Source organism: Balaenoptera borealis (assembly GCF_965194805.1).
Source record: "Balaenoptera borealis genome assembly, chromosome: X".
Classification (NCBI taxonomy): Eukaryota; Metazoa; Chordata; class Mammalia; order Artiodactyla; family Balaenopteridae; genus Balaenoptera; species Balaenoptera borealis.
Genome location: NC_138881.1, coordinates 42,071,879 through 42,082,306, shown reverse-complemented (window position 1 = coordinate 42,082,306; position 10,428 = coordinate 42,071,879). Strand labels below are relative to the sequence as shown.

General features: G+C 41.4%; 1 protein-coding gene across 1 annotated transcript in view; it reads right to left on the bottom strand.

Moving 5' to 3' along the window:
• Positions 1-738: 738 nt before the first annotated feature.
• Positions 739-10,428, bottom strand: part of USP11 (ubiquitin specific peptidase 11) — a 43,266-nt gene continuing 33,576 nt past the window's right edge. The window contains exon 22 of the transcript XR_014239757.1: positions 739-884. The gene's annotated coding sequence lies outside the window, so the exon portion shown is untranslated. The remainder of the gene's footprint in view (positions 885-10,428) is intronic.

Below are 10,428 nucleotides of genomic sequence, written 5' to 3'. Positions count from 1 at the left end.
CAACAAGAGAGGCCGCGATAGTGAGAGGCCCGCGCACCGCGATGAAGAGAGTGGCCCCCGCTTGCCACAACTAGAGAAAGCCCTCGCACAGAAACGAAGACCCAACACAGCCAATAAATAAATAAATAAATAAATAAATAAATAAATAATAAAAAAGTGTTTAAAAAAAAAAAAAATCCAGTAGCAATAAATGACCTTTGGATATAGATTTAACAAAGCTACTGTAAATAGACATTTTAAAGACAATCATGGAAATTTGAATATGGACTGAGTATTAGATAATATAAAGAATTATTGTTAATCTTATTAAGTAAATATAATGGCCCTGTGGTTCCTTATATAATGTACCTATGAGTTAGGGATACAGAATGAGGTATTTATCTGTGCAATGACAGGATGGCTGGGATTGCTTTAATATGCCCCAGTGAAAAAAGTGGGTGAGGAGAAAAGAGCAAACAAAATTGGCAAAATGGTATTAATTGTTGAAGCTTAGGAATAGAGCCATGCACGGTTTTTGTGTGTGTGTGTGTTTTTTACTATTTTCTACTTTAAATCTATTTGAAAATTTCAATAATAAAAGAAAAAAGACAGAAGCCAATGTGAAAGCGTTCCAACTGGCTCCTTCTAAACTGGACAGTTTGAGCGATAGAAGAAATAATGACTGCAATGAATTGAAAAGTACTGAATATATAACAAGTTCAATAAAATATAGAAAATGACAACAGTAAAGTCTTAAGGAATATAAAAACGCCTTAGGACACTGCATTGCCGCTCCTGACCCTCTCTCGCACTCTCTGACTGCCAGCAATCGTGGGTATGGACCCCACGCTCCAGTGCCATGCATTTTCAGGGCTAGTTGATTCAGCAGCCATGTGGTAAGTGACCTGGAAGATAAAATAATGGAAATAAACTACTGCAGAGCAGAATAAAGAAAAAAGAATGAAAATAATTGAGGACAGTCTCAGAGACCTATGGGACAACATTAAACACACCAACATTTGAATTATAGGGGTCCCAGAAGAAGAGAAAAAGAAAGGGACTGAGAAAATATTTGAAGAGATTATAGTTGAAAACTTCCCTAATATGGGAAAGGAAATAGTCGATCAAGCCCTGGAAATACAGAGTCCCATACAGGATAAATCCAAGGAGAAACATGTTGACACATATTAATCAAACTATCAAAAATTAAATACAAAGAAAAATATTAAAAGCAGCAAGGGAAAAGTAACATATAACATACAAGGGAATCCCCATGAGGTTAACAGCTGACCTTTCAGCAGAAACTCTGCAAGCCAGAAGGGAGTGGCAGGACATATTTAAAGTGATGAAAGGGAAAAACCTACAACCAAGGTTACTCGACCCAGCAAGGATCTCATTCAGATTTGATGGAGAAATTAAAACCTTTACAGACAAGCAAAAGCTAAGAGAATTCAGCACCACCAAACCAGCTTTACAACAAATGCTAAAGGAACTTCTCTAGGCAGGAAACACAAGAGAAGGAAAAGACCTACAATAACAAACCCAAAACAATTAAGAAAATGGTAATAGGAACATACATATCGATAATTACCTTAAATGTAAATGGATTAAATGCTCCAACCAAAAGACATAGACTGGCTGAATGGATACAAGATCTGTATATATGCTGTCTACAAGAGACCCACTTCAGACCTAGGGACACATACAGACTGAAAGTGAGGGGATGGAAAAAGATATTCCATGCAAATGGAAATCAAAAGAAAGCGGGAGTAGCAATTCTTATGTCAGACAAAATAGACTTTAAAATAAAGACTATTACAAGAGACAAAGAAGGACACTACATAATGATCAAGGGATCAATCCAAGAAGAAGATATAACAATTGTAAATATTTATGCACCCAACATAGGAGCACCTCAATACATAAGGCAAATGCTAACAGTCATAAAAAGGGAAATGGACAGTAACACAATCATAGTAGGGGACTTTAACACCCCACTTTCACCAATGGACAGATCATCCAAAATGAAAATAAATAAGGAAACACAAGCTTAAAATGACAGGTTAAACAAGATGGACTTAATTGATATTTATAGGACATTCCATCCAAAAACAACAGAATACACTTTCTTCTTAAGTGCTCATGGAACATTCTCCAGGATAGATCATATCTTGGGTCACAAATCAAGCCGTGGTAAATTCAAGAAAATTGAAATCGTATCAAGTATCTTTTCTGACCACAACGCTATGAGACTAGATATCAATTACAGGAAAAAATCTGTAAAAAATACAAACACATGGAGGCTAAACAATACTAGTAAATAACCAAGAGATCACTGAAGAAATCAAAGGGGAAATCAAAACATACCTAGAAACAAATGACAATGAAAACACGACGACCCAAAACCTATGGGATGCAGCAAAAGCAATTCTAAGAGGGAAGTTTATAGCAATACAATCCTACCTCAAGAAACAAGAAACATCTCAAATAAAAAACCTAACCTTCCACCTAAAGCAATTAGAGAAAGAAGAACCAAAAAAACCCGAAAGTTAGCAGAAGGAAAAAAATTATGAAGATCAGATCAGAAATAAATGAATAAGAAATGAAGGAAACAATAGCTAAGATCAATAAAACTAAAAGCTGGTTCTTTGAGAAGATAAACAAAATTGATAAAACATTAGCCAAACTCATCAAGAAAAAAAGGGAGAAGACTCAAATCAACAAAATTAGAAATGAAAAAGGAGAAGTAACAACTGACACTGAAGAAATACAAAGGATCATGAGAGATTACTACAAGCAACTATATGCCAATAAAATGGAGAACCTGGAAGAAAAGGACAAATTCATAGAAAAGCACAACCTTCTGAGACTGAACCACGAAGAATTAGAAAATATAAACAGACCAATCACAAGCACTGAAATTGAAACTGTGATTAAAAATCTTCCAACCAACAAAAGCCCAGGACCAGATGGCTTCACAGGCGAATTCTATCAAATATTTAGAGAAGAGCTACCACCTATCCTTCTCAAACTCTTCCAAAATATAGCAGAGGGAGGAACACTCCCAAACTCTTTCTACCAGGCCACCATCCCTCTGATACCAAAACCAGACAAAGATGTCACAACAAAAGAAAACTACCGGCCAATATCATTGATGAACATAGATGCAAAAATCCTCAACAAAATACTAGCAAACAGAATCCAACAGCACATTAAAATGATCATACACCATGATCAAGTGGGGTTTATCCCAGGAATGCAAGGAGTCTTCAATATACACATATCAATCAATGTGATACACCATATTAACAAACTGAAGGATAAAAACCATATGATCATCTCAATAGATGCAGAAAAAGCTTTTGACAAAATTCAACACCCATTTATGATAAAAACTCTCCAGAGAGTAGGCATATAGGGAACCTACCTCAACATAATAAAGGCCTTAAATGACAAACCCACAGCCAACACCATTCTCAATGATGAAAATCTGAAACCATTTCCACTAAGATCAGGAACAAGACAAGGTTGCCCACTCTCACCACTATTATTCAACATACTTTTGGAAGTTTTAGCCACAGCAATCAGAGAAGAAAAAGAAATAAAAGGAATCCAAACTGGAAAAGAAGAAGTAAAACTGTCACTGTTTGCAGATGACTTGATACTATACATAGAGAACCCTAAAGACTCTACCAGAAAACTACTAGAGCTAATCAATGAATTTGGTAAAGTAGCAGGATACAAAATTAATGCACAGAAATCACTTGCATTCCTATACACTAATGATGAAAAATCTGAAAGAGAAATTAAGGAAACACTCCCAATTACCACTGCAACAAAAGGAATAAAATACTTAGGAATAAACCTACCTAAGGAGACAAAAGACCTGTATGCAGAAAACTATAAGACACTGATGAAAGAAATTAAAGATGATACAAACAGATGGAGAGATATACCATGTTCTTGGACTGGAAGAATCAACACTGTGAAAATGACTCTACTACCCAAAGCAATCTACAGATTCAATGCAATCCCTATCAAACTACCAATGGCATTTTTCACAGAACTAGAACAAAAAATTGCACAATTTGTATGGAAACACAAAAGACCCCGAATAGCCAAAGCAGTCTTGAGAAGGGAAAACGGAGCTGGAGAAATCAGGCTCCTTGACTTCAGACTATACTACAAAGCTACAGTAATCAAGACAATATGGTACTGGCACAAAAACAGAAATACAGATCAATGGAACAGGATAGAAACCCAGAGATAAACCCACACACCTATGGTCACCTTATCTTTGATAAAGGAGGCAAGAATATACCATGGAGAAAAGACAGCCTCTTCAATAAGTGGTGCTGGGAAAACTGGACAGCTACATGTGAAAGAATGAAATTAGAATACTCCCTAACACTGTATACAAAAATAAACTAAAAATGGATTAAAGACCTAAATGTAAGGTCAGACACTGTAAAACTCTTAGAGGAAAACATAGGCAGAACACTCTATGACATAAATCACAGCGAGATCCTTTCTGACCCACCTCCTAGAGAAATGGAAATAAAAACAAAAATAAACAAATGGGACCTAATGAAACTTAAAAGCTTTTGCACAGCAAAGGAAACCATAAGCAAGAAGAAAAGACAACCCTCAGAATGGGAGAAAATATTTGCAAATGAAGCAACTGACAAAGGATTAATCTCCAAAATATATAAGCAGTCCATGCAGCTCAATATCAAAAAAACAAACAACCCAATCCAAAAATGGGCAGAAGACCTATATAGACATTTCTCAAAAGAAGATGTAAAGATTGCCAACAAACACATGAAAGGATGCTCAACATCACTAATCATTAGAGAAATGCAAATCAAAACTACAATGAGGTATCACCTCACACCGGTCAGAATGGCCATCATCAAAAATCTACAAACAATAAATGCTGCAGAGGGTGTGGAGAAAAGGGAACCCTCTTGCACTGTTGGTGGGAATGCAAATTGATACAGCCACTAGGGAGAACAGTATGGAGGTTCCTTAAAAGACTAAAAATAGGACTACCATACGACCAAGCAATCCCACTACAGGGCATATAGCCTGAGAAAACCATAATTCAAAAAGAGGCATGTACCACAATGTCCATTGCAGCACTATTTACAATAGCCAGGACATGGAAGTAACCTAAGTGTCCATCAACAGATGAAAGGATAAAGAAGATGTGGCACATATATACAATGGAATATTACTCAGCCATAAAAAGAAATGAAATTGAGTTATTTGTAGTGAGGTGGATGGACCTGGAGTTTGTCATACAGAGTGAAGTAAGTCAGAAAAAGAAGAACAAATAGCGTATGCTAACACATGTATATGGAATCTAAAAAAAAAAAATTGTTCTCATGAACCTAGGGGCAGGACAGGAATAAAGATGCAGAGGTAGAGAATGGACTTGAGGACCCAGGGAGGGGGAAGGGTAAGCTGGGACGAAGTGAGAGAGTAGCATTGACTTATATACACTACCAAATGTAGAACAGATAGCTAGTGGGAAGCAGCCACATCGCACAGGGAGATCAGCTCGGCGCTTTGTGACCACCTAGAGGGGTGGGATAAGGAGGGTGGGAGGGAAGTGCAAGAGGGAGGAGATATGAGGATATATGTATATGTATAGCTGATTCACTTTGTTATACAGCAGAAATTAACACAACATTGTAAAGCAGTTATACTCCAATTAAGATGTTTAAAAAAAGAGTGAAAATATAAATAAAATAAAATAAATGAGTCTAAATAGAAAGACTCATTTAATTTAAAAAGAATGTGGTACATATATACAATAGAATATTACTCAGCCATAAAAAAGAACGAAATAATGCCATTTGCAGCGACATGGATAGACTTACAGACTGTCATAATGAGTGAAGTCAGACAAAGACAAATATCATACGATATCGCTTATATGTGGAATCTTTAAAAATGGTACAAATGAACCTATTTACAAAACAGAAATACAGTCACAGATGTAGAAGAGAAACTTATGGTTACCAAGGGGGAAGGCAGGGGTAGAGATAAATTGGGAGACTGACATATTCACACTACTATATATAAAATAGATAACGAATAAGAACCTACTGTATAGTGCAGGGAACTCTACTCAATACTCTGTAATGGCCTATATGGGAATAGAATCTAATAAAGAGTGGATAGGGACTTCCCTGGTGGTCCAGTGCTTAAGAATCCACCTCCCAGTGCAGGGAACGTGAGTTCGATCCCTGGTCAGGGAACTACGATCCCACATGCTGCGGGTCAACTAAGCCCGTGTGCCACAACTACTGAGCCTGTGCACTACAACTAGAGAGCCCGCGTGCCACAACTACTGAGCCCGCCTGCTCTGGAGCCCACGTGCCACAACTAGAGAGAAGCCCGTGCGCTGCAACGAAGAGCCCGCACACCTCAATGAAAGATCCCGTGTGCCGAAAATAAGACCTGACGCAGCCAAAAAAAAAAGAGTGGATATATGTATATGTATAACTGATTCACTTTGCTGTACAGCAGAAACTAACACAACACTGTAAATCAACTCTCCTCCAATAAAAATTAATTTTAAAAAAAGATAAGTGGGCCAGCAGGGCTCAGTTTCCAGTGGCGCATACATTTAAAACAGGCAGTATTGGGAACTTCCTGGTGGTCCAGTGGTTAGGACTCCCTGCTTCCACTGCAGGGACCAGTTCCCCTGGTCAGGGAACTAAGATCCTGCAAGCCGTGCTGCGCGGCAAAAAATTTTTTAAAAAACCCAAAAAACAGGCAGTATGAGCTCTAGATGTGGCAATTCTCCACAAGAGAACTTCCCATTTGGAGAAAATGTTTTAATTATGAAGTTCGGGGGAAGGGAAAGAGGCCCAGACTGACTGTAAGAGACCCAAACCACCCAAGTAGTCCTTTTCATTCTGCCTGTTCCCTTCCACACCGACCTGCAAGAACCCAGGACTTGGCAAGTGGCCCAGAAGAGATGGGAGGTTGGAGCTACTAACTTGGTGTTTCTCTTCACTCTGGGTTAATGATGATCATAGGTATGAGGTGACAATTTCTAAGTTGGTCCTGGAGGGGTGCACACGTCCGGAGGCGGAAGATGATCTAGGAGGGCACAAGGTATACAAAGAAGGAAACCACTGGGCCATCTTAGGATGAGCCTAGACCCACAGTGTGGGGAAGACACGGGGAGATTAGAAGATGTGGGCGCTTCGGAGACTGGGAGTACCCATCACGTGACCACAAAAGGAGAGTGACAACCTGGGCTGGTGGGAAAGCAACACCTTAGACCCAGGGGTTGGCATGGGTGGGGGGCACCATTAGGCTCTCTTGGCTCTTGCCTGCAGGACCCCTGACCTGTCCTATCATTTCCGAATGCTGTGGTAACCTTGTCCTGGACCCCAAGGCAACAAAATGCTGCTGCTGAGGTCGCTACAAACCTATTAGTAGAATCTAGTTCCCCCTGAGCAGGCTGTGGCAGGGGGCTGAGCTGGCTGAGGTAGGAACGGTTTAATTCGGTTGAGTTTCTATCATAAGGGACATAAAACTGGTTTACTCCTGTAGTAATAAATGATACACTTCTGCTACAGTTTATGGCCCAGTAGGGTACCACTTCTGACATGGACATCAAGCCTATACTTGCCTGCCACACATGAACCAGTCTACACTCTCTAGCGTGACTGGGGATGGACAATCCCATCACCCTGGACTTCCTGCTGGCCACTAAGTCAGGGTGTGTGCAGTTGCCAACACCTCTTGCTGCATCTGGATTAAATGACATATTTGGCTGGCTTGGCTCTGGATCAAGATCCTGGCTGCAGTCTGTCCTCCAGGCAGGTGTGATTGTTCTACTGGGAGTCGTAGCCACAGTCACTCTCATCTGATTTCACTCAAAACAAATAGAAAGGGTTTTTGTCCAAGCCCCTATCAGTACAATGACTGATGGGGCATCTGATGGGATGGCCTGTGCTTCTAAAAATAATTCTTAGGGACTTCCCTGGTGGTCCAATGGTTAAGATGCTGCGCTTCCATTGCAAAGGGCACAGGTTCCATACCTGGTCGGAGAACTAAGATCCCGCAGGCCGCGCCACAGTGCGGCCAAAAAATAGAAAAAATAAAATAAAAAGAATTCTTAGCTAGCTGGATCCATGAAAGGTCAGGCAGTGCAGGTGTAGGGGAATGGCTCTGCCATGGCGGTGACCTTGCACATCTCCATGGAGCCCGCATGGGCCAAGGTTTGGCTGAAGTCTGAAATGAGTCTTGGCAGAATGTCCTGGGATTTTCCCTGGGACATGACAAGACAAGCAGCCTGAGGAGGAGCCGCCAAGAGGCAATTTTCCATCTGCCTCCCTGGCTCTGGTGCAGCTGGAATTCCCACCTTGATCACACTTAGGGTACAGCTGCAGGCTTCTGTGTAAAGTCTACAAAATTGCTTGGCTGTGGTTTAAAGTTGGTTCTTCAATGACAGAGCGACCCACGGCCTGTCATCTGGCCCTTCTGGTTCAGTGTCAAACTTTGGGACTAAGGACATGGGAGCTGACATCACGCTGGTCTTACTTTTGCTGTCTCTGTAAGGACTACACTGCCTGAGTGAGTTTGGGTTCACTGTCTCTTTTCCGGCTGAATCCGTGGACATGTGACAAGCCAGCTTAGCAGCTGCCAGTGCACTGCTGCTTAAGAGCTGTCACCCAAGTGACATAAATGTGTTGAAATGTGAAGGAGGATATGCTTTCTCACACTTTGACGTTTTGATAAAATATCTTCCCGGTGTCACCTTATCTTACAGTTTCCCACATCACCTCCCAGAGTCACATCACCTGGATGCCACCTGTGTGGACTATGGAACTTGGCAGGACATTAGTCATTGTGAGCCCACTGAGGCAGGAGATAGATGGGCTCCAGGCTAGAAGTTTACAACTGGCCTCCTGTTCACACTTCCTGGGATGACAAATAGATGGGCTCCAGGCCGGACATTCACTACCAGCCTCCTGTCTGCATTTCAAGATCTGCACTTCGATGTAAGAAACAACAGGAATAGGGCAAATAGCCGGACATTTGACACTTCTATGGCAGGAACAGAGAGGGACTAAACCTTGTTAAAAGATCAAGAGGTCATACACTTCTCATCCTTGGGGCAAGGGAAACATTACACATATGCAGAAAGCCTCCATGGGGTCAAAAAGGCAGGGGATGCCAGACCATAATGAGTCTTGCTATTTTCCCTCCCAGACGCCTTTGCAATGGAATGCCACCAACACCATCTTGACTGAGGGGTGCATTCGCACCCAGGGGAGGGTCCTGAGACAAATTAGCCATGGAGTCAAAGAAATACGACTGGTCAAGAAGAAGACAAAGACCCAGAAGACTGCCCCCTTATAAAGGATTTAAACTTCCCAAAGGTGCGACTCTCAGGACTCTCTCACTGAGTTCGCCCATGCATCTTTCTGCATGTACTCTTCTTTCCTAATAAGCACTTTACTTTCCTCTATACCTTCTGTCTCCTTGTCAGATCCCTCCTTTCAAGGTAGACAGGGACTGGGAATTTAGATTCTGGCTGCTGGCCCTGTGGTCTAGCAGTTAAGATTCCTGGTTTCCACCCGGGCAACCAGGGTTCGATTCCCGGTCAGAGAACTAAAGTCTCGCTCCCAGACGCTGCTCACTGCAAGCTACCGCTCACTGCTGCGTGTGTCAGAAATCACCACCAGGAGCTTAGACGTGGAGTGTTACTTAAGAGATTCCAAAAGGGAAGACAGGAAACCATAACCATTTTCCTAGGAAAATACCCCAATGAAAGGAAATTAGTTCATCTGTGTAATCTTAGAACGCAGATCACAGACATTTTACAGTGAAAAGGGTATTCGGAGATTAATTAGGTCAACAACAACCTAAGTCAGATGGGTATGTATTATTGTACCCATCTTATAGGTCAGGAAATGTAGACACCCAAATGTAAGGCAACTTGCCCAAAGTCTCAGTCATGGAGTTGGGACTTATAATGTCCCTTTCTTCCATGGAGTTGGGCCCCTTTCACAAGCTATAGTTGCTGGAGCAAACATCGACAACTACAACAATATATTCTTACACTTTTGTTAGCGATTCTTTTCCCCTTTCAAGTTAAAGCAGAGCGTTAAACACCATCTGAAAGCAGGCAAATAGATGAAGTTTCTCACTCTTATGGAAAATGCATGCCCCACAAGTGAGACTGCATGGAGCGCTCTGGAATGTCACCAACACCAATAGAACGCTCCGGAATGTCACCAACACCAGTAGGTAGCCCTGGCAGTTGCTGTCATGCAATGACTGTATATATAGACCACAGTCTCCTCACAGCGCGCATGCATGAAGGGCTCCGTTTGCCTGCAGGCTGGTGCCCCCAGTTTGGAACGGCTTCTCCTTTGTGCCTGGCTGCCCTCTTGCTCCCAATCTCTGTTCTGAGGC